Here is a 27,963-nt window from a genome sequence, read left to right as displayed (position 1 = left end):
GTCTTATAAAGAACAGTTGAAAACAACAGGGGTGTTAGACTTAAAGGGGACAGAGTGGCTATCTTCCAGGAAGTAAAAGGCTGCCAAGGTTGATAGCTTCAGAGACAGAGAGAAAGGCTAAAATCTAAAAGACATATTGGAAGAGGCATGAGGAGGAGAGGAGGGGGTCATTTGGTGCCCTCCCCTCGGCTAGTTGATATAGTCACAGATGTAATCACAGAGGACAAGAAATTAATATGTTAGCAAAGTATTAAACACACTATGATCCCTTTACAAAATATGAACACCTTTTTGTGATGGAATTAGAGGGAATCTGGCTGTTGGATGAGGAAGACAAACATACAAACAAAAAAAATAACTTAGCCTTCTGAGGATAACACTCAGAATTGGAGACAACTGTAGAGATCAGTTTGGGAAGAACACAGAACTTCTCCTTGTGGTGGGGGGCAGGGCAGGGAGATTTTCCCTTCCTCTGTCATTGGCCACAATTTAGAAGCAGAGCTACTTATCTAGAAGGAGGGACCCCATCCAGCAGTTTGAGAGTTCATTGATTTGGGAGTATCCAGGAAAGAACCAGCAATTGAGTAGAAACATACTCTCCAGACTTGGATACAATCACTCAAAGAAGGAAGCAATTCTTAGGATGACCCCTGGCACTAGAGAAGAGAGTTAATGGCTTTGAATTCAAGAGAGAACTGGGACAGGGGTGTGCTGGAGCCAGCTTTTACTGGATTTTGAGAACCAATTGTTAAATTTTCAGTGGGAACATTTCTAAGTCAGTAATTGGCATGCGCTATACATCAGGGATAGATTTATTATTTTATTGATTGTCTAGACTTGAGAAAGTGATGGACAGATGTTAGTAATGCAGACTAAACTTAAAAGTGTGTCCTGCATTCGTGGAGAGCAAGTTGTTAAATGTTTATCAGCACATCCCTGGAGCTAGGCCTGGCAATCAACAGTTGAGCTTTATGAAAATCCCATTAGGAGAGAAAGGACTTTGAGACCCTGAAATAGTATCATAAGACCACAGAACCACAAGATCATAGATTTAGAGCTGGGAAGGACCTCAGAGGTCATCTGCCTCCTCATTTTATAAAGCTGAGAAAGCTGAGGCCCGGAGACATGTGTTCCACGTGCAATATTACTATTCATTCTCTACTTTTTCTTACAACTGCTATGTGATTTAGTGGGAGTGGGGGGAATGGTTGTAGAACTACTGTTCTTATGATGCCATCTTAGTAAATACCTTTTTTCTGAGCTAATTTGTGTACTGATTGACTGTTAAAAGTAAACACACCAGTGGGGCCTCATGAACCCTAGTTTTAGGAATATATATCCAAAGGATATTCTTGAAATCTGAGGTAGGTGCCATACTCTAGGACAGGGATGGGGAGCCTGCGGCCTCAAGGCCGTATGTGGCCCTCTAGGTCCTCAAGTGTACCCCTTTGACTGAATCTAAACTTTGTTCTGTGAAGTTTGGATTCCGTCAAAGGGCCACACTTGAGGACCTAGAGGGCCACATGTGGCCTCGAGGCTATAGGTTTCCCGCCTCTGTCTAGGAGATCCAATTCATCAGTGTAAGCAAGAATTGGGAGGTACTACCTCAGAATACACAGAAAGGGGCGCTACAGAGTAATCAGCAGGACTTGACAGCAGATTTCTCTCTCTTTTCATCCTGTTTCCAAAGATAATTCACTGGGTATATACCTAGCCTAGGTAATGTGGATTTTCTTTGCAGGATGGGTTTCTATCATCTTTAATATGCCTCTTTAATAATATATAACATAACATAACACAATGTGATATTTTATGGTATGATATGATATACCATAGCATAAAATTATATAATATATAATATACTAGTCTATCATAATATAAGAATATGTCTCTAAAGGGATAAAACAGGTTGATGGTAATCGACAGGCCTCAGACCCATCAGCGAGTTAGAGAGATGTCTAACCAAAGGATGTGTAGATTTTCCCCCAGCAGAATAGGCAGATGAGAACAATTGTTCCAATGGATACAAAGGTGGCTAAAGCAGGCACTGTGGAGTGCTTAGAGCTTAGTCAGACATTAAAGATGCCAAGGTCATCCACTGTTGATTGTCTTGACTTTTGTCTTATCACTGGACTTCAATGACTGGAAGAGATAGTGAGGCTGACAACTTTGTGCACCTCTGCTTCACTTAAATCCAATTCATGTACAAATCAAGACATCACCCAGTGACGTCATCAGGCCTGTTCAAAAACAAAGGGTGAACAACAACACCTCCTTAGATTTTCAGTGGTGAGAGAGACCTGGACACAGGAGAGGTGAGGGGGAGGAAAGAAGAAGACTTCTGACCAGTGTACTTACCAGGTTTGAATGTTCCTTTGCTATTGATTTATCTCTGAAGGTGGGAAAGAGGAGGTGCTAGGGAAGTATGTGGAGCCTTGTGTCTTCTCTTTATTGCTCTGTCTCCAAGTCACAAAGAATCACAGAATTTCAGAGTTGGAAGGGACCTACTACATGAAGAAGAATCCCTCCTACAGCATACATGATGAATCATCACCTTGCTTTTGCTTGAAGCCTTCCATCAAAGGGTGGCCTACTATTTCCTAAGACAGCCCATTCCACTTTTGCATAGCTCTGATTGTTAGGAAGTTTCTCTTCCCATCATGCCAAAATTTGCCTCTTGGCAAATTTCACCCATTGCTCTTAGTTTTGCCCTCTAGGTCCAAACTGAACAAATCTATTCCTTCTTCCATATGATAGCCTTTCAAATACCTAATGACAGCTACCATGTCCCCTCTAAATCCCTTTCAGATGTTCTCTACTGTCAAATCCAAGTAGCCCTAGAGAGACAAGATAATGGACATAATCCAGTAGGGGTCAGAGGAAGAAGAGACATGTAGTGGAGATTGGTGGCTCCCTGCTGAGGGGTACTGAGGTAGCTATTTGTCAACCTGACATTAATAATAGAGAGGCTGGCAGTCTTCCCAGAGTACGTATGTAGCACATGATAGAGAGTCCCCCAAGACTTGTCAAAATTGATAACCATTGCCCACTTCTGGTGATTCACACGGGGATAATTGATACTGCCAGAAAAAAAAAACTAGAAAGGATTTCTAGAGGTTGAGAAGGCTTGGGCAAGGAACTGAAGACCTCAAGGCCAGAGTTGGTATTTTTATCACTGTTGCCAGTTGAAGGCAGAGGCATTGGAAGAAGAATGCTGATTGGACAATGAAAAGCTGGTTAAGAGGATGGTGAGAACAGGATTTGAATGTATGAACTATAACTTAATAATTGATGAGTTTTTGGCTAGGAATGCTTTGCAACTATTAAGGGCTACTTAAATGTTTCTTTGATTCTTGCAAATCTGAGATGAGGGTTTTAAAATGGAAAGGTTGGATGGTAGAGGAAAGAAACTATCTGTCTAACAAGCTATTTATCATTGACTGGTAGAGTGCTGGGCCTGGAATCAGGAAGACTCATCTTCCTGAGTTCTAATTTGGTCTCAGACATTTACTAATTCTGCGACCCTGGGCAAGTCACTTATCCCTGTTTGCCTCAGTTTCCTCACCTATAAAATGAGCTGGAGAAGGAAATGGCAAATCACTCCAGCATCTTTGCCAAGGAAACCCCAAATGGGGTCATAAAGAGCCAGACATAACTGAACAACAAGCAATCATTGTATTTCCTCTGTTGTGACACAGGTAGAAGAATAACAGTAGAGGTGTCCCATTACTCACAGGAGTCAAAATCTAAGAAACGAGCCCGAAATAAGCCCAAAACCTAATATGCCTGTATGCAAATATTCAAAGTATGGATAAAAAGCAAAATGAACTATAGATCCTAACACAAAGAGGCAAATTTGATCGCACAGACATCACTGAGACTTGGTGGCAAGATATTTATGACAAGAACGTGGCTTCAGAAGCGTAGATACCTTATGTCAAAAGAAGAAAGTAGAACAAAGTTGGGGCAGAGTGGCATTGCATGCATGTTAAGATGCCCTCATGTGGGGAATCCAGGAACCAGAGGAAATGTAATGGAAGGCATTGGGTGAAGATCAATGGAAGCAGCAATCAGAAGTCAGAAGAATATACCTAGCAGAAGAGGAAAATGAATGTTAAAGTCAAGAAAAGAGGTCACAAACCTGATGCAGGTGCAGGACATAGCAGGGATGGGAGACATCATTTACCAATACAGCACTGGAACTCTTATTGGCAAGAACGAAGAAGCAGCTAACCCATCAATGACTTCCCTTAGTAACTTCCTATTTCAGGAACTGTTACTCTAGAACGGATGGTGACCGACATAGAAATGACAAGAACCTTGGAGACAAGTGTCTGCTCCAACTAAGAATTTGTGACAAAGGAGAGAAAGGTCTGCCATGTACCCTAGATTTTGCTAGAGGAGATTTCAGAAGGTTTAGAGAAAGGATAGGCAGTATCTCAAGTCCTAAAACCACAAGAGGGAGAAGAAGATCTCCCAAATTAAATCTGAAAGACTCAAACAGAAACAATTCCAACGAAAAAGATACAGATGGATGCAAATAGGCCAGTTTTGATTTTCTAATGACCTGTGAGGTATTACCACTTTGTTATATGGGCATTTGGGTTTCTGAAAAAGTTTAAGGAGCACTGATAAAAATCAACTTGAGAACAAACACAGCTCCTCAAATAAAAAATGCTTCAGGAGAGACATAGACTATTTTGAGGAACTAAGAGAAAACTGGCCCCTCAGATAAATGTACTGAAAGGACCTGCATGAAAGCCAGACACTGATGGAGGTAAAGATGTCTGCAATGCATTGTGGTCCATCAATTCATTGACAGATGATTTTTCAGAATGTCAAAGGTTATAATTAGAAAATTATAAATGAATGGGAGGAGTGTTGAGAGGGAAGCATTTATCAAATATTTACTGTGTGTCAAGCACTATTCTAAGTGCTGGGGATAAAAATACAAAAGCAAAGACAAAATTAAATAAATCCCATAATCCCTTCAGTTTGCTACAGCTTATAATTAACAGTCCCCTTTCCCAACCCCCCATGAAGAAGGTACATTTTTAGATACATCGAGGCAGCTAGGTGGTATAATGGATAGAGCACTGTTCCTAAAGTCTGGAAAAACCTGAGTTCAAATTCAACCTCACACACTAGCTATGTGACCTATAGCAAATCACTTAACCTTTGTCTACCTGCTTTTTCTTATCTGTAAAATAAGGATCATAATACCACCTATCTCGAAGAGTTCTTGTGAGATGATATTTGTAAAGTGCTTTGTAATCCTTAAGGCATGATATAAATGCTAGCTATTATTGCTATTATTTCAACTCTTCTTCTGGGCCAAGATTGGTCATTATAATTTCGTGGCATTCAGATTCATTTTGTTTTTCTTTCTATCAAATCTACTCTTTCCTCCCTGTTTTGAATGAGGCCTGTGATTATCATTGTGGAAATGTGATGGTTTATCAGAATAGAGAAGAAATACCCTGGAATGTATTCATAAGCTTTTCATATGAAGTCAATTTTACGTAAGTTATTTCTTATATACCATCCAAGGGCTTTTAATGACCGAAATGCTAAAAGAATCTCATTAGGTCAGATGTTTGCACCTATAATGTAGTCTAGCTCTGATCACAAAGGTTTGAATTGCATTGTTTTTTTGTGGATTGTGAAACTTAATTCGTCAGTGGTTCCTAAGTTAATGACTCAATTCCCTACAAGTTCAGGTTGTAATTTTTCTTAGTTTATTTGGCATCTAATTACACACCTCTGACATATTTCAAAGTAGGCAATGGCAGCGATATATGGAAAGTTTCTCCCAACTTTTATTGTTCTGTCTTCCTATTTTTACATTTATTACTTTTTATTTGTTCCGTACCTGTTTTTCTCTGTTTGTCTGTTAAGAGGCTACTCTGGGCAGTAGTTAGAGTGTTAGACTTTAAGTGGGAAACACCTGAGTTCAAATCTTGCCTCAGACACTAATTGTATGACCCTGAGAAGTCACTTAACCTCTCTCAGATTTAGTTTCCTCATCTGTAAAATGGGGACAGCAATAGCATCTACCTTCTTGGGTTGCCGTGAGGATGAAATGGCAGCTAAGTGAGGCAATGGATAGAGCGCTGGGCCTGAAGTCAGGAAGACTGAGTTCTAATCCAGCTTCAGAGACCTACTAGCTGTGTGAGCTTGGGCAAGTCATTTAACCTCTGTTTTCCTCCATTTCCTCAACTGTGAAATGGGGATAATACTAGAACCTATCTCCCAGGGTTGTTGTGAGGATCAAATGAGATAATATTTATAAAGCACTTTGCACATAGTAGGTGCTATACAATTTATTATTGTTACCATCATCAATAGCTAATATTTACATAGCACTTACTATGTGGCAGGCACTGTGCTAAGCATTTTATAAATATTATTATTAGGGATAATCTATGGAAAGCACCTTAAAGTACTATATAAATGATATTATTAGTATATAAAAATCTCTTGATTCAAGGTTATGACATGAATTTTACCTTCTAATACATTTGGATCTGTTAAAATAGATAGGAAATATCCTTAAAAGTTATAAACATAAAGACTAAAATATTTTTCTTAATTTTGAAGTTGTTCCTGGAAATCCGTTTTTTAATATATTCTCTGCATATTCTGTAAGTTAGACATATTTCTCAAATGTTTTATAGCAGTGAACTACTGAGTTCCCTTGTTGTTGAAGATATAAAGGTTTTTTTCTAAATTCAAGATCTTTTCCTGACTTAAGTAACAGCTGTACCATTTTTTCTTTATAATTTGTTTCTTAGTGTTTATTAACATAGTGTTCTTTAACACAGTTTAAAGCTAAGAAAGTACTTCTAAAAAGTTTCATAAGACATTTCTTACATGAGAGTACTGTGGTTAGACTAGTTTAAAAATATTTACAGGAAAGCAGGGTGGTTAAGACTTGTGTGGAAATTGTGGATATGCTAATTTAGGTAAACATGGCTAGAATGTAGTTGAGAGGTTCTATGCAAATAGAATTCTATTTGCTCTATGAAATGAGTTTTGTTTTTCATTTGGTGAGGCAAGCAGAGTTAAGTGACTAGCCCAAGGTCACACAGCTAGTAAATGTCAAGTGTCACTTTTGAACTCAGGTTCTCCTGATTCCAAGGCCCATACTCTATCCACTGTGCCACCTAGCTGCCCCTTAAAATGTTTTTCATCTTTACTTCTAAAATAGCTCTTGATGGTTCAATTTTAAGCTACTTTGTTCCTATTCTGAATAGGTCTCAGATTTTGAAAGGCAAAGAACCCCTTGGTGATTGGTTCAAATCTCTCATTCTGTAGGAAAGAAAACTGAAGCAATGACCCTTCCCCCAAGTCACAGAAAGGCCCAGTGGGGACTGGAATCAAACTATCTTTGGCCAGTGATAGCACCAAATTTCTTTCAACTTGACAAACACAAAAAAAGATTTTTTTCATCCTGCCCCTTGAACATGTGCTCAGGGCCTAAGATTGATTTTTTAAAACTCTAATGTTACACTAATGCATTCAGTTTTCTAAGTGATGGCTGAGAAAGCTGTTTCTGCTAATTAATTTTCATAGGATTAAGGATATGTTCTCCAAAATAAAATGAACAACAATCCTCTCTTGATGTAAAAAAATATTTTTTTTTTCTGAAATGAAAACAAATCAGGAGGAAATCAAAACATGGTGCTTTCTCTATCCACTAGGCCACAATGTCTAATTATGTATAGCCATAGGTGTTTTCAATCACAGTCTTTTACAGATATAAACACATTCCCATATACTTACAGGTAGTGTTATCTTTGTCACGAGCTCTTGGCACAAGATAATAATATAAGTAAATAAATAAACATTAATGCTACAGATGTTTTCTATAACTGATTGTTCTAGGTTGGGAAAATAAAAAACACCTGCATTTCCCACTCTGAGAAAGCTGAGGAGGGGTCAGGTTGCACATGTTGAAGACCACTCCCTCAGGCAAAATTTCAGAAAAAAAGTCCAGGTTTGGGTACCCTGAAATATATATAGTATTACAATGTGGATTTTTCTCTTTCTACTCAGTGACCTCCACACTCATTTACATCCTTCCCTCATGCTTAGTTTCTATTTCCCTTGTTCTTTTTTCTGTATCACCCCTGACTACCCAAGTTCTTAACCTTACCTTATTTCAATTTTCCAGCTGCACTAGAGAAGCATAGGCCTGGGCTTCCTTGGGAAAATTATTGTCTATGAGTACAGGGAGCCAGTGGGCCCTAGCAGCTAGAATAAATCTTCTCTTGGGTTTTCATCACCTTTGTCTTAGACACTTCTGTTCCATGAAGGGCTGGGCCAGTTAACTCACAGCACATTAGAGTGAATTGCACTTTTCCTACCCTGATCACTTTTCGATGTATTACCGATAAATTTTTTCAGCCCAACACAAATAATCAAATCCTCTCCCCCACCAAAAAAAGCTTATGCCAGTAAGAAGCCAGTTATTCCATACAGCTGAAGAACAGCTTCCAATCCGAATTAAATAAACAAATTAAAAGCATTTGAAATGTGTATGTGTGTATTTGCTGTGGACTTAGAACTTTGGAGTTTCTTGCGAAGGTTTCTTGGCAGATTGGGTTTGCAATGCTGAATATTTAACTGAAGATTCTTCAGTCCTCACACCTTCCAGGCTTTGTCCTTTGACACCATCTGTATTGACACCCTGTTGAATGTTAAAGCAAAATGACTTTTGTTGATAGGAAATATAACTAGAGATTGCTCCAATGAGCGCCATTGCAAGGACACCGATTATGCTGGGAATTGTCTCAGTTTCTGCTACTGTTCCGGGTCCCAGGTCATCATTGCTATCATGCCTGCCATCACCTTTGCCCTTGTCCGGTTTGTAGCTGCCCTCTATAATATCTTCTCAATTCTTATCTGTTAGTTGTTCACCAGGTTTTATATTGGGCCTGCCTCCACCACCACTGAAATCCGTCATTTTTATTATCTAAGGCATCACTCAAGGGATCATCAAAACCAAGTTTTCTGTGGAGGGGAGTTAGTGGTTGTCTGGAGATCTCAGGCATCACTCAAGTCAAAATCTGACAAAGGATTTTGATTGGGCTCGCCACTTCCGTGTTTAAATCGCTCAATTCGCTCATACAAGGAGTCAGTTCAGTCATATCTTAAATCTTTGGCAACCTCTCTGTCACTGACCAGCAGCTTGATCATGGGTAAATCACTTCCTTCTCCGGGACTCACCATCTTCATTTGTAAAATGTTGGGCCCAGGCCAGATTATTTCTAAGTTTCCTTCCAGCTGTAGCAATCAATGTATCTATGACTGCCCATCCGTTCTTTTAGATTCACCCAGCCCATCTTCCAAACTCTTCCTAGCTCCAAAATTATTTGCCACTATGATGGAGGAGATCCAGCGCAGAGTCCAGGTTAAGGAAGGATTGTTTTTCAGTCATGCCTGATTCTAAATGACCCCATTTGGAGTTTTCTTAGTAAAGATACTGGAGTGGTTTGCCATTTCCTTCTCCAGGTCATTTTACAGATGAGGAGACTGAGGCAAACAGGGTTAAGTGACCTGTTCAAGGTCACACAGCTAGTAAGTATCTGTGGCCAGATCTGAGCTCAAGAAGATGAGTTCTTCCTGACTCCAGGCCAGATACTCCATCCGCTGCACCATCTAGCTGCTAACAGACCCAAACTTAATAGAATTGATTTTCACCAAATAAGTGTAATGCTGATATGGTTTGCTAAAAGAGCCTTACACTTTTTTTTTAAGCACCCTAGCATGAGTGGCTATGCACTTAGACAACTTGGTAATGTGTGGTGCAGACTCTTCCCTAAAGAGATTAAGGATGTGAAGGCATTTTCTCTACTTATGTGCCTTACTGCTAAGTTTCTGTGTGTGTCTGCTTCCCCACTGTTGGCAGCTAGGTGATGTAGTAGATAGAGTGGTAGCCTTAGAGTCAGGAAGAACTGAGTCTGAATCCCGCTTCAAATGGTTAATAGTTGTGTGACAATAGAGAAGTAAATTAACCTCTCTGGGTCTCAGTTTCTTCATCTATAAATGATATCTTAGATTTGATGACTTCTGAGGTCCTTTCTAGCTCTGAATCTATGATACTATAGTTCTTCCATGTATAGTGAGAATACTGGAGAGTGTGACCCAGGTTTATGTGTGAATTGTGATGTTTGGTTACTCCCGCTTTTATCTCTATCGAGTAAATACCATGATTATTCTTGCTTTTTTCTTCTCATTTAATGTGTTTCATGGTATTATTGCAACTGATTTTGTGTAAATGGGAACCATACCAGTGGAGGCTCAGGAGCTATGCTAGTGAGCAGTAGGAGTATATCCTCACACCAGGGTCACCCTAGAACACTAAGAGTGAGTAATAGCCACTTGGCTGCCCCTCTGGGGACATTACCCTACCTGCCAGAGTAGGTTCAAGTGGGGTGAGAAAGCCAGTTCCAGTCCAGGAAGAGATAGAGCTTAGAAAAAGCTGTTGCCATGTTCAACCTTCCCATGCCCAGAAGACGGGAGCAAAGAGGGTGAATACAAAAGTGTGATGTTATACTTTAAGAATAGTGTTTAGGCACACGGTATCATTCTAATGACCAAGCTGGGCTCTGGACCAGAGATGAGAAAATTTCTCTCTCTCTCTCCTTTGCAAAGGTGTATGTGTGGGTATGGGTGGAGTGAGGTATATTGTGTGGAACGCTAAGTATACTATCAGACTGTTGATACGCTGTATAGTTTTGCTGAACTAATTTTTTCTGTCTTATTCTTAGTCACAGAGGATAGTTCTCTAGGTAGGGAAAGTGGAAGGATATATTCAGTATGAAGGTGATATGAAAACAAAGGACGGAATGGGATGAAACTGAATCTGAAATTTCACTACCAATGCATTTTGATACCTTCTTTGCAAATTATACTATTTAGAGAGTTGTCTGGGGCACTGAAAGGTTATGTGACAGCCAGATTTCAATAGTCGCTGTGTTAGGGGTGAGACTTGAACCCAGATCTTTCTTTTTGTTGTGGTTGTTGTTTTTTAAAGTTTTGAGTTACAAATTCTATTCCTCCCTCTTTCCCTTCTCCCTTCCCTGAGCCTATGATATAGGCTATACACGTGCAACCATGTGAAACATGTTCATATTAGTATTTTGTGCAAGAAGACTCAGACAAAAAGAAAGAAAGAAGAGAGAGAGAGAGAGAGAGAGAGAGAGAGAGAGAGAGAGAGAGAGAGAAATAGTATGCTTTAGTTTGTATTCAGACAACATCAGCTCTTTGGAAGTAGATAGCATTTTTCATCATGAATCCTCTGGGACTGTCTTGGATCATTGTATTGCTGAGAAGAGCTAAGTCATTCACAATTCTCCTCATACAATATTGCTGTTAATGTGTACACAGTTTTCCTGGTTCTGCTCACTTCATCTTGTACTAGTTCATGTAAGTCTTTCCAGGTTTTTCTGAAATCATCCTGCTCATCATTTCTTATAGCACAATAATATTTCATTCCAATCATATACCACAATTTGTTCAGCCATTCCCCAATTGATAGACATTCCCACAATTTCCAATTCTTAGCCACCACAAAAAGAACTGCTATAGATATTTTTGTACAAATAGGTTCTTTTCCCTTTTAAAAAAATCTCTTTGGGACACAGGCCTAGCAGTGGTATTGCTGGATCAAAAGATATGCACAGTTTTATAGCCCTTTGGGCATAGTTTCAAATTGCTTTCCAGTATGAACCCAGATCTTTTTTAACTCTAAGATCTTCTATCTATTATGCCATCATGCTTCTCAAAAGCAAGAGATATTAATAAAAATTTAAAAGAAAGAAACTGCTCTGTGAAAAAAAAAAGATTAGTGTCAGGAATGCTAACTCTCAGAATGAATTGGGATTGAATTGGCAATGAACACCAAGAACCAAAAAGAGGGGCTTTTTAAACCTATGTTGGAGGAAGGAGAAGGGTCCAAAAAGGGATAAAAATGCAGTGTTGGGTAGATAGAATAATGATAACTGATGATAGAAATAAGGTTTGTCTCTTATTTTGCTTCTGTTTGCTTTGCCAAGGAAAATTAGATTGGAAAGGGCACAATAAAAACAGCTAATACGTAGGTGAAACTTCAGCTAAGTAAGGAACACTGCCTTCCTTTGGTGATGAGACAAACAGCATGCAGTATTGAAAGCATTAGAAGAAACTGTCGTTATTGTTCAGTTGTGTCCAACTCTTTGTGACTCTTTTTGGGTTTTCTTGGCAGAGATACTGGACTGGTTTGCCATTTCCTTCTCCAGTTCATTTAACAGATAAGGAAACTGAGGCAAACAGGGCTAAGTGACTTGCCCAGGGTCACACAGCTAGTATTTGAGGCTAGATTTGAACTCATGGAGTCAAGTCTCCCTGATTCTAAGCCCAATGCTCTATCCACTGCACCACCCAGCTGCTCCTATTACTGTTGAGCTACTATCAATGATTTTTAAAAGATTGTTGAATAGAATTGCTCTAGGACTAGAAAAGGGAAATTGTTGTCCCAGTTTTCAAAAATGAAAACAAATGAAGTTAGCAAACTGTAGGTTAATAAGCTTTGCTCCCTGTCTAAATTCTAGAACATCTTATTAAACGTATATAGTAAGTAAACATCTTGAAAGGGAAACTGGGATCAGTAAGGGCCAACATGACCATTCCTGACTAACCTCATTTCCTTTTTTTGACGGGGATATAGCAAAGGTCTGTCTATGTTACTCCCCTGAGAGGCTCTGTTGGGGAATATTAGAGAAATATAAAACATGTTCCTTGGCTTCAGATAGCCTAAATAATAGCTCCTGTTATTTGCATCACACTTAATAGTTTACAAATTACTTTCTCATGTCTTGTTCGAGTTTCATGACAACCCTGTGAGTATTATTTACCCAGCCGCACCACACAGGTAGGTATTGGGATACACATGGACCAGAGCATCTACACGACTGATATAGGGAACCACATGCACCTGATGCCAGAGATGCAGGGCAGAGTCTTCACAGAGAGAGAGGAAAGGGATTCAGAGCCTCAAGGGAAGAAGTAGGAGAAGAAATAGAGATGCCCATCCTCATTCAGATATGGAGAGAGACTCAGAGGCTTCACTATGTGCTAGTCCAAAAAGACAAGGAGGGGTCAGCCAGTGAGGGTCACATGTGCATCCAGGAGCATCTTTGACCTAGAGCTTCATAGTTATCATGAGTCACACGAATTGTGGCCTAGTGGGAAGACTTCCGGTCTGAAGCTAAGAGAATCAGGCTTCAGCCTTAGCTATGACATTTAGTAACCATGTGTCCTTAGCCAAATCATTTCACCTCACAGAGGCCCAGTTTCCTTATCTGTACACCACCCACCTCACAACAACTCGAGGAAAATGTTGTGTAGGTAGATAGGTGAATTATTATTTATTGAGTATTCTGCAGCAGTCAGCATCATTATGCTCACCCCCTCCTTCGGCACACTCCTTTGGTTTCTGGGACATTGTTTTGTCCTGGTTCCTCTACCTATCTGAGAACTCATTCTCCCTTGCTGGTTCATTGTTCTCTTCTTATCCTATATGGCCAAACAATGCTTGTTGAATTGAACTGACTTAAATGTGGGTTTTTTCCTTCTCTTGCCATACTTCTCCCATGGTCTTGATTTTCACTTTTATGCAGTCATACAGGATGGACAGGCATGATGAGTTGCAATCTGTATGGAAGAACTCTTCACATTTTTTTCTTCTTACAACTTGCACCTTTTCTAAACTTCCCAAGTATTTTTTAATGTAAATTAGTCAGTTTATTAACAGCACAAATACAAAAATATTTTAAGAGAAAGCTGCTGTAAATTATCTGGGATATCTCTTAACACAGGCCAACAAATCCTGAGAAATGAAGCAGATATTTTATCATTTGATTGAACTAATAATCTGGTATAATTTACAAACAGAACCATATTAATTTTTATTTATTTATTAATATTTTTATTTTAAATATCACAGGATCACATGTAAGAAGGATAAAAAAAAATATGGCTCTGGCACAGAAGCTAAAGCTCATGTCAAAACTGTGGAAAATTCAAATAGAGCCCCCTAAAGTGTGAGGGATTAGGTTTTTTTTTTAGTAGACTAGTATTTTTTAAGGAAATGGATTACTGAGAGTACCACCATCTTTGGAGTCCCCCAGGTTCAAAAACCTGCACATTCTCTGACTCCTCACTCTCCCTCACCCCGACTGCACAATCTGTTGCCAAATCAGCTTCCACTTCTCTCTCTTCACAGCATCTCACTCATCTCCCCTTTCTCTCTTCTCCACTACCCCAGTTCCAAAGCCCATTGCCTCTCTCAGATTATTGCAATACCTTCCTAATCAGTCTTCTTGCCTCTACTCTCTCTCCTCTCTAATTCATACTCTCTATCAGTGGTATCAACACTCAAATAGAAATAGGAGCCACTGATCTGTATATAAAGATCCCCGCTGACTACATATTGACTTAGTTTTTAAAATATAACTATCTATTGTATTTGTATTTATTTCAAATAACATTTCCCAATTCCACATTAATCTAGCTCAGGCTGTGCTCTGCATTTCTGTATTTGACACCTCTACATGGCTGCGAAAGCTGGAGGGACTGATCTAAGTGGAAGGTCTGGTGACATCACTCCTCTACTCAATAAACTCCAGAAGCTCGCTATTGACTCTAGGATCAAGATATTTCATCTTTGTCTCATGCTTTTAAAATTTCTGTCTATGTGTGGTTTACGATGTACATATATAGATGTACATTTACACAGAGATTTAAAATTTGCAAAGCTCCTTACAAATGTTTTCTCATTTGATCTCCACAAGAATCCTGGTTGGTAAGTACTATTATTATCCCTATTTTACAGATGAGGAAACTGAGTCACAAAGCGGTTAAGTGACTTGCCCAGAGTCACAGCTAATAAGTAGCTGAGTCAAGATTCAAATACAGGTCTACTTTACTGCAATTTCAGAACTCTAATCACTGTGCCATCCAACTGCCTAATTGTTAGTACAGTAATACACACACACATACACATATATATATACACATATATACATATACATATATATATATATACATATATATATATATATATATATATATATATATATATTAGTACAGTAATACATAAGTTGTTGTCCTTCATTCTTGAAGAAGACCAAAATGACATCACCATGTTGGGGTCAAAGTATACCATGTCTGACTATAGTTGATAAGATCAAGACTAGTTCAGAAGGCTTTACAGTGGGTTGGGCACAAATAGTCCATATGAACATTTGGAGAGGAGATGTCTCTAAATTTGCACATCTCTCGTTTCTTTTGAGCTATTGCTGTTCTTTTTTTGTTTGTTTGTTTTGGGGTTGTTTTTTTTTGGCCAGGCAATGGAGTTAAGTGACTTGCCCAAGGTCACACAGCTAGTAAGTGTCAAGTGTCTGAGGCTGGAATTGAACTCAGGCCCTCCTGTGCTCCATCCACTGTACCACATAACTTCCCTGAGCTATTGCAATTCTGCTTTGCTCACAGAGCACAGCACCTTCCTTGATACGGGCACCCCAGACTGGGTGATCCTGTGCCAGTGTGTCCCACATCTCATAATCAATTCCAAAGTTCTTGAGAGTGTTCTTGTATCACTTCTTTTGACCTCCGTGTGAGTGCTTGCCTTGTGTTATTTCTCTAAGATTTGTGCTGTTACATGCTCTCTGCATTAGAGTTTGAATGCTTGGCAGTTCATCTCAAGAAAGGACCTCAGTGCCTGGTATTTTGTCTTGCCAGGTGATCTTCAGAATCTTCCTAAGACAATTCAAACGGAAGCAATTCAGTTTCCTGGAATGGCTTTGGTATACTGTCCAGGTTTCACAGGCATACAACAGTGAGGTTGCACAATAGCTTTGTAGACCTTCAGTTTGGTAGGCAATCTAATACCAATTTTCTCCCATACAATAAGACATATATATGTATCTATTAGTACAGTAATACATATATGTATATTTTAGTACAGTAATATATATATCATATGCATATATTAGTATAGTAATATATATAAATATAATATGTATATAATTTACAAATAACTAAATGTGCACATATGAGGGGTGCATGCTCAAAAATTTTTACTGATAGGAGTTCAGGATCAAAAAAAATGCATAGACCACTGCACTAGAGACCATCTAAATTCTCTTCCAGCTCTTAAGTCTGTGATTCTATGATTCCTTCAGAGAGAAGGAAAGAGAAGGCTCTTCCCCAGCCTTTGGTGACCCTCAGGACAGGGCTGGCCCAGGGCAGTGGTGTCCTGAGGAAGGAATCAAAGTCAAGAACAGTGTGAAATTTAGATTATTGATTAATAGTTAAAAGTTTTAGTAATCACTCTAACAAATTTCTAGGGCTTAAATGGGGATTTACTTTGTGTAGGGGCTAGTAGAAGAGTTGATAAGAGTCCATGTATGCAAATTATACAGTCTATAAACTGTTCCTGCCTCTTGAGGAAGATAAGAAAGTTGGATGGAAGATGACACAACCTGGCCAGGAGATATTTTTCCTAGCACTGGGATCTCTCTGGTAAAGCAAGGCAGGCAAGGTATCTGGTAGGGGACTTTCCAGAGGATGTTATTTAGCTCTTCCCTGTTCATATGGATTCTGGAGACCCCTCTTATGCAAGTAAGCACAATTATGAATCAATCACAATCTTAATTAGTTGGCACTCGTAAGCCTTATATAATAAACATATATAATCAAATTGAATTTAAAAAGTTTCTCTGATTGTAACGTATCTTTGGTCACTGAGAGACCTCTGACCTCTATTATTGGCAATTACTAGCCTCGCTAATAAATATATTGCACTTGGAATGTTGTGCCTTAGTTTGTCTTAATTGCAGACTTATCACGAGAACAGAAGTGCCCAGGGCAGAGGCAGCCACAGAGCAGGCTTCAGAGCTCACTTTTATACTAGCCTTCAAATGATGAACTTGGTTGTTCATCCTCCTCTCCGGGGCTAGAGAAATACTCATGGCTCCATTAAGCAGGGACTCTAGGGTCCTTGGGAAGAGCTAAGCAGCCTCTCTAAAAAGAATGCCTATTGGACACAATGCATGGGCTCCCAAAATAAATCTAAGCATTGGAGGAAACCCCAGCTCATTTAGATAAGCACTACTTGGGCCTTCTCTCTGCAACTGCCTTTCATTTACTTGGGATGAATCTTGTATGAACATAGCTGTTTGCATATTGTCTCCTTCATTAGAGTGGGAGTTCCTTGAGGGCAGGGACTTTGTTTTTGCCTTTCTTTGTAGCCCAGTGTTTAGCTCAGGGTCTCGCCCTTAGTAAGTGCTTAATAAAGGCTTATAGACTGAGGAATAAGCCTCAGCTGCCTGGGAGGAAGGGAAACTGGCACATCTTGAAATACATAGTTCCTGGACCTTAAAGAAAAGGGGAGAAAAAAAAAGAAAAAGAAATCAGGGCTTGGAAATTTGGGGATTAAAAAAAGGAGAGCAAATTCTCTCATTCCTGGATGCAGACATTTAGAGGAAGTAATGGCAAAGGAGACTCTGGGCCTAAGGCCTCTTCTGCTTTCCTCCCTTCTCCACTCTTAGAACAATTGGGCCTTTTCCCGAGGGTCCATCTGGGACTTTTGGACTCAAAACAGGCTTTCCTATAATATCTTGGCAGCCAGTATCTTCCCTCTCTCTCTTCTTTCACCAACCCCTGCCCTCATCCTCTGCAAGCTGTCTAGGCCCCAGGTCCCTGCTGAACTGGTGAAGGGGAAGCCTGCCTTCCTTCCCTGGCCCAGCCTCCACATCCTAGAGTCAGTGACCCTGATGAAACAGCCCCTTAACACAAGATCAATTTCATTTTAATTTAGAAGTTTTAAAAGAGGCCAGTGGCTGCCAATGGCCTTCGTTCAGGGTGAGTGGAACTGCCTTTCATTCCTTCCTGGCTGCCTCCTTCTCCTCACTCAGGGTCAATAGCTCAGGCCTGACTTGCTATTTCAGTTATCTTCAGGAAAGGGAAAGAGACCCAGCTGGCATTGGGAAGGGAGCCAAGATGGATGGGTGGATGGATGGATGGATGGCTAGGTGGATGGATGAATGTATTGATAGAAGGCTAAAAGGCTAATACCATTTAGCTTTTATTTGGCCCAAGTGAATCTCCAAATGAAGCTCTTTTTTTTCTTTGAAAGGCCTGTAGCCTTGGGTCATCCCAGGCCAGGGAATTAACCCTGATGAGCTTCCTGTTTGCCTCTGCACATTTCTGAGAATCTCTAAGCCCATGCCCCATCCCAAAGCCTTCCTTTGCAAAAGCCAGCAGCTCCCCACACCTATCACCCCCAACTGGCCCTGCCTTCTAGACTCAGGCTGATAGCTGTACAAGAATTCCTAAAGCTGGCTTGGCCAAGCCCCCTACATTACAAGGAGAAAACCAAGTCTCATCTGCTTCTAAATCCTCTAGAATTCTTTTCCCTCACCTCCTTCCATGATTTCATAACCACATACCCCATGCACATCCACACCTAACTCAAAGTTCATTCATTCGTTCAACCAATGAATATTTATTGAGAACCCGTTAAACACAAACTCCCATTTTAGATGCTATGAAATCTAAAAAGATGAACAGACATAGTCCCTGCCCTCATGGAGTTAGCACCATATTAGGGAAGATAAGACATGTCAGTCAACAAGCATTTATTAAGGACCTACTATGTGCCATGAGGACAGCTGAAAACACTTACTGAAGACACCAAGGTCATCCAATAAACCCAGGCCATCACCAGTCATCTTGACTTTTGTCTCACCACTGGACTCCGATGACACTGAGGAAAAAGTGAGGCTGACAACTTTGTTCAATTCTACCTCCCTTAAATCCAATTCACAATGTCATTGGTCCTCTTTGAAAATGAAACCACCACCAACAACAACTATATGCCAAGGTTTGTGCTAAAGTCTAGGGATATAGTGATAGCCAAAATCAGGGTCCCTACCCTCAAGGTGCTCCCATTCTAATGATGAATATAACATACAAATAACTATGTGCAGTGTGTGTGTGTGTGTGTGTGTGTGTGTGTGTGTGTGTGTAGGTATATTTGGAAGGTAATATCCGAGGAAAGACACTAAAGGAAGGTAGGGTAAATAGAGGGGAAGAAATGGGAAAAGTCTCCTGTGGAAGTGAGATTTTGAGTCTTGAAGGAGGCCAGGAAAGCCTGGAGGCAGAGGAAAGGAGGGAGAGCATTCCAGGCCTGGGGTACAGCCAGTGAAAGGGCATGGAATTGGGAGGAGTAACAAGAAAGCGATTGTTGCTGGATTGTAGAGTATATGGAAGGGGGTGAAGCATAAGAAGACAAAAGAGTAAGGGGCCAGGTTATCATGTTAACACAAGGCAGAATATGAATAGTGTAGTAAGAGAAGTAGGAGCAACCTACTTTTAAAAGAGGGAAAAAATCACTGGTGAGGAATCAGGCAAGTTTCATGAACATGGTGGTTTTGGAGTTAAGCCTGGAAAAATAGGTAGGATTTCCCTAAGTAGAGACGGAAAGAGAATGTTTTCTGCAGAGGCAACAATAGCATAAGAGGGAAAAAGCGAAGGGTTGGTTTGGGGAGGATAAATAAAACTAGTGTGGCTGGGGTGGGTGATGGGGACCAACAGGACACAAAGCTGGAGCGTAATTAGGGGCCAGATTGTGTAGGGCCTTGAATATCAGGGCAAGGATGGCAATGGCGAGCCACTGAAGGTTTTTAAGTGGTGAAATGATATAATCAGAATGGTACATTGAGAATATTAATTTGGCAGCAATGAATTGAGTAGAAAGAGACTATCAATAGGGTCCAGGGAGTGGGAGGAGGTATGAGACAGTACTGCTTTGGAGGCTATTGGATATATTCAGACATCTTGGACAGCAAGGCCCTGAAATAGAAAGGCATGGCAATGGGAATAGAAAAGAAGGCCTGGGATCAAGAAATATTTTGAAGGAAAAATTGACAGACTTTAGCAACTGATTGAATTGAAGTGGAGGAAGAAGGGTGAAAGGGGAAGTGAATTAGAAAAAAGAGTCAAATATGACTGGATATTTGAACCTGTGAGCACTAGTCTGATTTTGGACATTAAGGAAAAGAAATACAGTCCTACTGACCTCTAATTGAATTTGGGGGAGGAAGCCTTAATTAAGCAATTACTGTATGGGAGGCACTGTGCTAAACACTGAGAATACAAAGAGAAAAGTAAGACGGTCCTGCTCTCAAGGAGTTTGCTCACATTGTAATTGGGGGACACTACACATATGAAAGGCTTCAGATGTAAATCCAAAGACGTCTAGTAAGAGGGAACTTGTTATGTCCTGAGGCAGCCAATTGTACTTTGGGATAGCTCTCAGGGTTAGGAAGATTGTTCATACATCAAGCCTAAATTTGTGCCAACTTCCACCCGCTGCTTCTAATTCTGGCCCTTGGGGCTAAATGATAGCTAGCTTTTAAATAGCGCTTTAAGGTTTTCAAAGCATTTTGCAAATATTATCTCATTTTCTCCTTACAACAGCCCTGGGAGATACGTGCTACTATTAGCCTTGTTTTACAGATGAGAAAACGGAGGCAGCAGAGGCTGTGACTTTTCTAGGGTCATCTACCTAGTATGTTCTGAGTGGGGATCTGAACTCAGCTCTTCCTGACTCCAACTCCAGTGCTTTATCTGTGACAGTGCCTAGCTGCTAATCCCGCTTCTATGTAACACCCCTTTTAACAATCGGAGACAGTTATCAGGTGTCCCCGCTATACTTCCCTGCCATGTCCTTTTCTCTAGACTTCATGTATTCAAAACAAGTGCTAGCCACTAGCTTTAATTGTAAAATACAGAATACATCTAAGAAAGGCTGCCCATTATTAACTGTCAAAGTGGAGGACTCCTAACATCCTCATTTCGTTTGTTTGATCCTGATTTGACTTCAACTCGGGGTCCTTCACTATCCTTGGTTACCCTATTCTAGATACCTTCTCATTCACAGGTTTATAACCTGGGGTCCATTGACTCCTTAATGTCTTTGGATAGATTTCAGGGGATCCATGAACTTTGAACTTTTAATATTTTGATAACTGTATTTCAAAATTATTAGATTCCTTTGTAATCCTGTTTTTCACTTTATATATTTTATAGTAGTAGTAGTAATAGCAATAGTACTAGTAATAGTAGCTAAAATTTATATAGCATTTACTATAAACCAGGCACTGTGCTAAGTGCTTTATAAGTATTATTTCATTTGATGCTCACAACAACCCTGGGAGGTGCTATTATCATTGCTATTTTACACATAAGGAAACTGAGGCAAACAAAGGTTAAGTGACTTGCCCAGGGTCACACAGCTAGCAAGTGTCTGAATGTCCAAGCAAAATGTCTGGTCTTCCTGACAACAGACCTGGCACTCTATCTACTAAGCCACCGAGCTTAAAATGTTATTCTGAACAGGAATCCAAAGGTTTCACCAGACTGCCTAAGGAGTCTATGACACAAAAAAAGATTAAGAACATCTACTCTTGCTTATCAGTGTCCTTCCTAAGATATGGCATCCAAAACTAAGCACAATGTTCTAATTATCTTATGATCAGGGACCAGTAGCGGAAAACTATCACCCTCCAGTCCTGGCCTCTTAATGCAACTGCAGATTACATGAGTCTTTCCCCCTCCTTCCTTTGGGGTGGGATGAGACTTTCATATCACAGTATTGACACATTGAGTTTGTAGTTCACTAAAACTCTCAGGTTTTTTTTTTTTCAGATGAACTGCTGTCCAGTAACTCCTATCCCGTCCTATGTTTATGAAATTGATTTAGTTAGATGGTATAGATACATGAGAGAGGCAGAGACAGAGACAGAGAGATACACAGAGAGAGAAAGAGACAGTAAGAGGCAGCAAAAGAGAGAGAAAGAGAGAGAGGGAGATGGAAAGGAAGAGAGAAAGAAAAGTAGCAAGAGGCAGAGACAGAGAGAATGAGAGGGAGAGAGAGGAGAGGGAGGGAAGGAGAGAGAGAGAGAGGGGAGAGAGAGAGAGAGACAGAGTAAGAGCATTGTTTACTGTGTGCCAGGATCTGTACTGTACTATGGGAATACAAATACAGGCAAAAAGAAAGCTAGCCCCTGTCCTAAAGGAGCTTTTATTCTAAAAGGGGAAGACTTCACCAAAAGGGAGCTGAAAAAAAAACCGGGTCGGAGGGCAGGGCGTCAGAACCTGCATGTCAGCTGTGAGTTCTCCCTCTAATGGAGATTCTGAAGGGTAACTGACCAATCAGAAGAGCAGGTGGAGGCTGAGGGTAAGATTTTACATTTTTCTTTATTACATTCCATTTTATTAAATAACAGGAAGAAAATAAGCGATCAAAAAAGGAGGTGGAAAGATCATGTGGCAGGGCTGAGTAAAAACAGATGGAAAAGCAAGCAGTTCCCATAAAATGTAAAAAGACCTTGATGAAGGTCTCCAGAAGGAGAATGTTGGGTGGGTCCTCTGGGGAGGATGAGGGAAGAATGTGGGCAAGAATTATACAGAACGTGAAGACTAGGATCTGTTGTCTTTCACATTAATGGAGGAAATATATTAGCAGGGTCACCACACCACTGAAGTAATGAATAAATATGGTGGTAACACACCAGCAATGTTGGGCTCTAGTAATGTGATCAGGCCCTAAAGTGGCATTTTATTTCTCTGCCTGGTCAAAATTTCTTGAGCAAAGTCTTACTTTTGGAAAATGTATCTATATCTATATGGATATAGATCTATCCCGGGGCTATTCTAGTACTCTCACCTCATTCTTTGGTGATTGGGTTTTTATGGTGGTGACTTTGTAATAAAAATAAACAATGTCCATTTACATGTGGCAGGTGTAATCAGAAGACACCCTTCCCCCCAATTTCCTGAACTGAAGCACTTCTTGTGGAGCTGGGCATGAGAGAAATGATGGAATGACAGAGGAACTCCCAATTGGACCCCAGGAACTTAGTGAGGGGTTTTTTAGTATTTTTTTTTCTAATTACACATAAAGACAAATTTTAACATTCATTTAACAATTTTGAGTTCCAAATTTTCTCCCTCACTCCCCCCTTTAGATGGTAAGCAATTTGATAGAGGTTATATATGTGCAATCATATAAGACATTTCTATATTAGAGACCAAAAGAAAAAAAATACCAAAAAAAGGAAGTGAAAATAGTATGCTTCAATCTGCCTTCAGATGCTATCAGTTCTTTCTCTGGATGTGAAAATCACTTTTCCTCATGAGAACTTTGGAATTGTCTTGGATCATTGTATTGCTGGGAATAGATCAATCATTCAGAGTTCATTGTCGGTACAATGTTGCTGTTACTGTGTACAAAGTTCTCCTGGTTCTACTTACTTCACTTTGCATCAGTTCATGTAAGTCTTTCCAGGTTTTGGGGTGAGATTTTGAAGACTATTGGTGACTGAATCAAGGGGTTGGACTCTTCTCTGGGAATTTCTCTCCTCTATAAAGAGGTAACCTATAAGAGTTGCAGAAATGACTCCCCACTTCTCTTTTCATTCCTTCTGTCTTTACTCATATTTTCTCTCTCTTGTACTTCTAGCAATGGGAGATTTCTGTCCTCTCCTCACCATCAGTAGCAATGTCAAGTTTGCAACACAAGCAAATGCAGAGGGAAATGTGCTTGTCCCGGCAAGCTTGAGTTCCCAGCTGCTTCCTTCCCAAAGCACAGGCCAGCTACCAGGCAATGAGACTGAGAAAGGTTTCCAACCCTAGCAATAACTTTGTGAGTTGAGAGGCCTTGTGTTCAAGATTTCACCATCAGCCCCAATCTCTGCAGCCTTACCTAGGAAGAGAAGATGACTCCTGGCAAGATCATTTTAGCTAAAAGGACCAACAAGGGTCGTGCCCTGGCTGGTCAAGAGATCTGGATCTTTGGAGATGCTTGGACAATGTCAATGCAAAGTCTAAAGTCAATGCAAAATATCTGCTCAAAAGTTTCACCGCACAAGTTTACTTTCTGTGGAGAGTATTCTGAATGTTAATGGGCCACTTGATATATTTTGTTCGGGGTTTGGAAGCTTAATTCTTTGTTGTTGTTTTTTCACAGTTTCTGTGGCTGAGCCTGGAGTCAGGAAGACTTGAGTTCAAATTCAGCCTCAGACACTTGCTTGCTGTGTGACCCTGGGAAAGTCACTTAACCTCTATTAGCTTCAGTTTCCTCATCTACAAAATGGGGGTAATGATAGCATCTATTTCCCAAGGTTGTTGTAAGGATCAAATGAAATAGCTGGTCAAGCCATTGAAATGAAATGAAATAATACTTGTATAGCAGTTAACAGTGTGGGGCACATACTAAGTACTATATAAATTTTAGCTATTATTATTATTATTATTATTATTGGAAAAATAGACAGCTGTCCTATAACTGATATTCACCTTGTGCTTTCAATAGGTGGCAGAGTAGATAGAGCACTGGATCTGGAGTCAGGAAGACCTGAGTTCAAATCCAGGCTCAGACACTTACTAGCTATGTGACCATAGGCAAATCACTTAACTGCTGTCTGCCTCAGTTTCCTCATCTGTAAAACAGAGATAATAATAGCACCTACTCTCCAGGATTATTGTGAGGGGAAAAAATGAGCTAATATTTGTAAAGTGCTTTGTGAACCTTAAAGTACTATACAATTCCAACTATCATACTTATTATTATTACTATTATTATTTTTAAAGGACTCTGTCACCTGCATTTTAAGAAGACCCTTGGACATGAACCAGACACACCTAAGCTTTGTTTTAGAAATTTCCCTGAAGCTACTCTGGGGTGAGGAGAAAACCAGAGAGAGAGAGAGAAACTTCACATACATCCTTTTTTGGGGGTCAGCCCTCACCCCAAATTCAACCTGATTTATGTGAGCTCTGACCTCTTATTGCCCTTTCTCACCTAAATGCACAAACTTTGGAAAATATTTTACATATATTATCTCATTTGAACCTCATAACTCTGTGAGTGAGGTAGATACTATTTTACTATATATGTTATACTATACTATATTATATATACTATATTATGCTATATTGTGTTATATATACTATATTATAATATATTGTGCTATACTGTATTATAATACTATGTTATATTAAGCTATACTATATTATACTATACTGTATTATATATTGTTATACTATACATATTATACTATAATGTATTATATGTACTATATTATATTATACCATGTTATATATCCCATACCATATTATACTATAATGTATTATATATTATATTATATAATAATACTATAAGTATGATTATGCTAGTTTTACAGATGTGCAAACTGAGGCTTAGAGAGGTTAATTATTTGTTCGAGGTCATGCAGCAGATGAATGTTACAGGTCCTCTTGACTTCAAGCTCAACGTTCTATCTATTATACTATGTTGCATTGTTCTGTTCCTCTAATAACTGGGTATTTATCATATATCCCAGTTCCAAATAATAGGTCATTTCTGAATCTCTACCAAGAAATCCTGTTGCTTTGGTTACTAGGATACTGCCTCCCCTGCCCCTCTCCCACACTCTAGTCTTTTCAAAGACTATATTCCTGCCATTAAACTCCAATCCTATCACTGATTCCCCATTATCTGTACCAGATCTCCCCAGTATTATCTATCTGCCCACCAGGACTTTTCCCTACTTTGTTTTGCTGGAATCACTCCCAATTACCTTTTGTGGCCCTGAGACATTAATGCTAGTTGATGACTGACTAATTAAGACCTGTCATTCTATCTAGTTTTGGGACCCAGTTAAACCCTGGCCCATCTTACAGCTACTTAGTTATGATCCATACTAAATTTTAAGTGCTAATGAAGCATTCAGAGGAGGTGTCAAGTTTCAGGGGAACAATCAGGAATGGTGATATAGATAAGAAAATCAAGCAAGCAAGTAAGCATTTATGTTAACTATGTGCCCAGCATTGTGCTGGGGATACAAGAACAAAAGGGAGATCATTCCTGCCCTCAAAGAGTTTATGTTGTGATGAGGGCAACAGTGTGTACTTATCAGGATATGACAATACATATAAAGCTACATTTAAAACACATGCAAAGATATAAGGTAACCTTGGAAGCAGAAGGCCCTGGTGGCTGGAAGACCCCGTTAAGAAGATGGTGCTTGGGCTATGTCTTGAAGGAAATCACAGATTCCAAGAATCAGTTGCTCAGACATTACAACTGAAGACATAGGAGCTGATAATTTCACCTAGAGAGAAAGGTAGAAAAATAAGAAAGGAGGGCCTGAGGGCAAGGCCCTTGGAGACACTGTTCTTTTGGGATGGAAGGAGAATTCAACATCGAAGGAGCAATGAGACTAGTAGGGGGAGAACCAGGAGAGGGCAGTGTCACATACAGAAGCTAATCAAGTAGAGAGTAGGGGTGAGGGGAGTGTCAAATGATGTAGGGAAGGAAGATGAGGCTCGGGAAAAGACTGCAGCCAGAAGCCAAGATGAATGAGAACTGAGGAAATAGGGGCAACACATAAAGGCCTCTCTTTTTGAAAGGGTTGACTTTGAAAGAGAGGAAAAGCTAGTCTAGTAGCTCAAGGGGACAGCCAGGTCCAGGCAAGGGTATAATATGTTTAGTAGGGGTAGGAGCCAGGCAAGAGGAAGGGACTGAGGATACAAGAAAGAAAGGCGAAGACTGATGGAACAAGGTGCTAGAGGAGGCGGGCACTACTCAGAATTAACAATCATAACCAATTTAGATCCCAGCTCTTCCTATGCCTGAAAAACAGAGGTAGGGAGGCAGACTTGTTTCCCAGATACCTGTGGGCTCAACTAGGGGACAGATGATTCAATCCTTTGTGCCCTGGCTTTTAGTTGATCTGCGGGTCAGAAAATTGAGCTAAATACAGTGGAACCCCATTATGATGCTGTTGTCTGGGGCCAGCCCTAACATCCCTGTTAGAGGAAAACCTAAAGCTCATGCTTTCACTGAACAGATTCTTGTTGCTAAGAGGCATGTAATTGGCCTTGTGGTAGCCCCAAACCTGCAAGCGGGCGGGACATGGCACACTAGGGTTCGTTTGCATTATTTTTATATCCTCTTAATGGCACAGTTACCAGAACAGTCTGCTATCTGAACAGAGGGCTTATCCATCAGTCTGGGGTGTTATCAGCCACATTTGGCTGGAAGCAGGAAGGATCAATGCCATGACGTAGGCACTCTGGGGGACAGGCACTATACCGATCTAATAAAGAAATAAGTAAATGCCACAGTCACAGAGGACATGGGCCTCACCTGGGCCTTGTTTGGTGGTTGGTTACCTTAGAAACAGACTTCTCTGGCCCTGAATGGAGTCAACTGAGGCAGGAGGCTTGGTTTCATCCAATAGGAGGTCCTGAACACAGTGGGCGGTGGCTGAAATCATCTTGGAGAAGGCTAGCTGAGCTCTGCCCAAGTGCCAAGGGGTGCCCATCTTTTCCACAGGGCCAATATTACCATCATATATATCCTAATCAGGGCCTATCTGATCTTATTCCAATCCTGTGCTAGAAACAAAAGCCATCAGCCCCCTCAGGGCATCAGCCTGAGCACTGGGGGTTGCCCCTCAGTCCACTGTAGGCAGGCAAAAAAGGGACTGGGATGTGGTATGGCAGGGTGGGGAGGGGTGGGGGTTGGGTGGAGAGCTGATAATTCCATTGTCAGAGTCTCCTAGCTGGCTGGAAAGAAAGGACCAGATAACTACATTTCAGTTTATTCCAGACATCAGGGACATCACTCAGGCCCAACTGCAAGGAGTCATTAGCTCAGGCTAAGTGTGCCCTGCAGAAAAATAAACTCTGGTGGCCTCATTAGAGCTGCACTAGGCTGTGCCAGTTGGCTGGGGGTGTTTGACAGGGTTAAGGCCTGGCCTGGCCCAAGAGAAAAACCCAAGAGGCCAGAGAGCACCCTGAATTCAGAGTTAGAGGTTCCCACTTCCCCCAGACACAGCTGTA

The 27,963-nt window shown here is 40.4% G+C and overlaps 1 pseudogene; it reads right to left on the bottom strand.

Moving 5' to 3' along the window:
* Positions 1–8,563: 8,563 nt before the first annotated feature.
* The window catches only part of LOC144455681 (uncharacterized), a 36,011-nt pseudogene continuing 16,611 nt past the window's right edge, over positions 8,564–27,963 (bottom strand).

This window comes from Phascolarctos cinereus, unplaced genomic scaffold (assembly GCF_003287225.1).
Source record: "Phascolarctos cinereus isolate Bilbo 61053 unplaced genomic scaffold, phaCin_HiC Scaffold_2;HRSCAF=192, whole genome shotgun sequence".
Classification (NCBI taxonomy): Eukaryota; Metazoa; Chordata; class Mammalia; order Diprotodontia; family Phascolarctidae; genus Phascolarctos; species Phascolarctos cinereus.
Note: the sequence above shows the minus strand (reverse complement) of the source record. Positions and strands in the feature narration are given on the sequence as shown.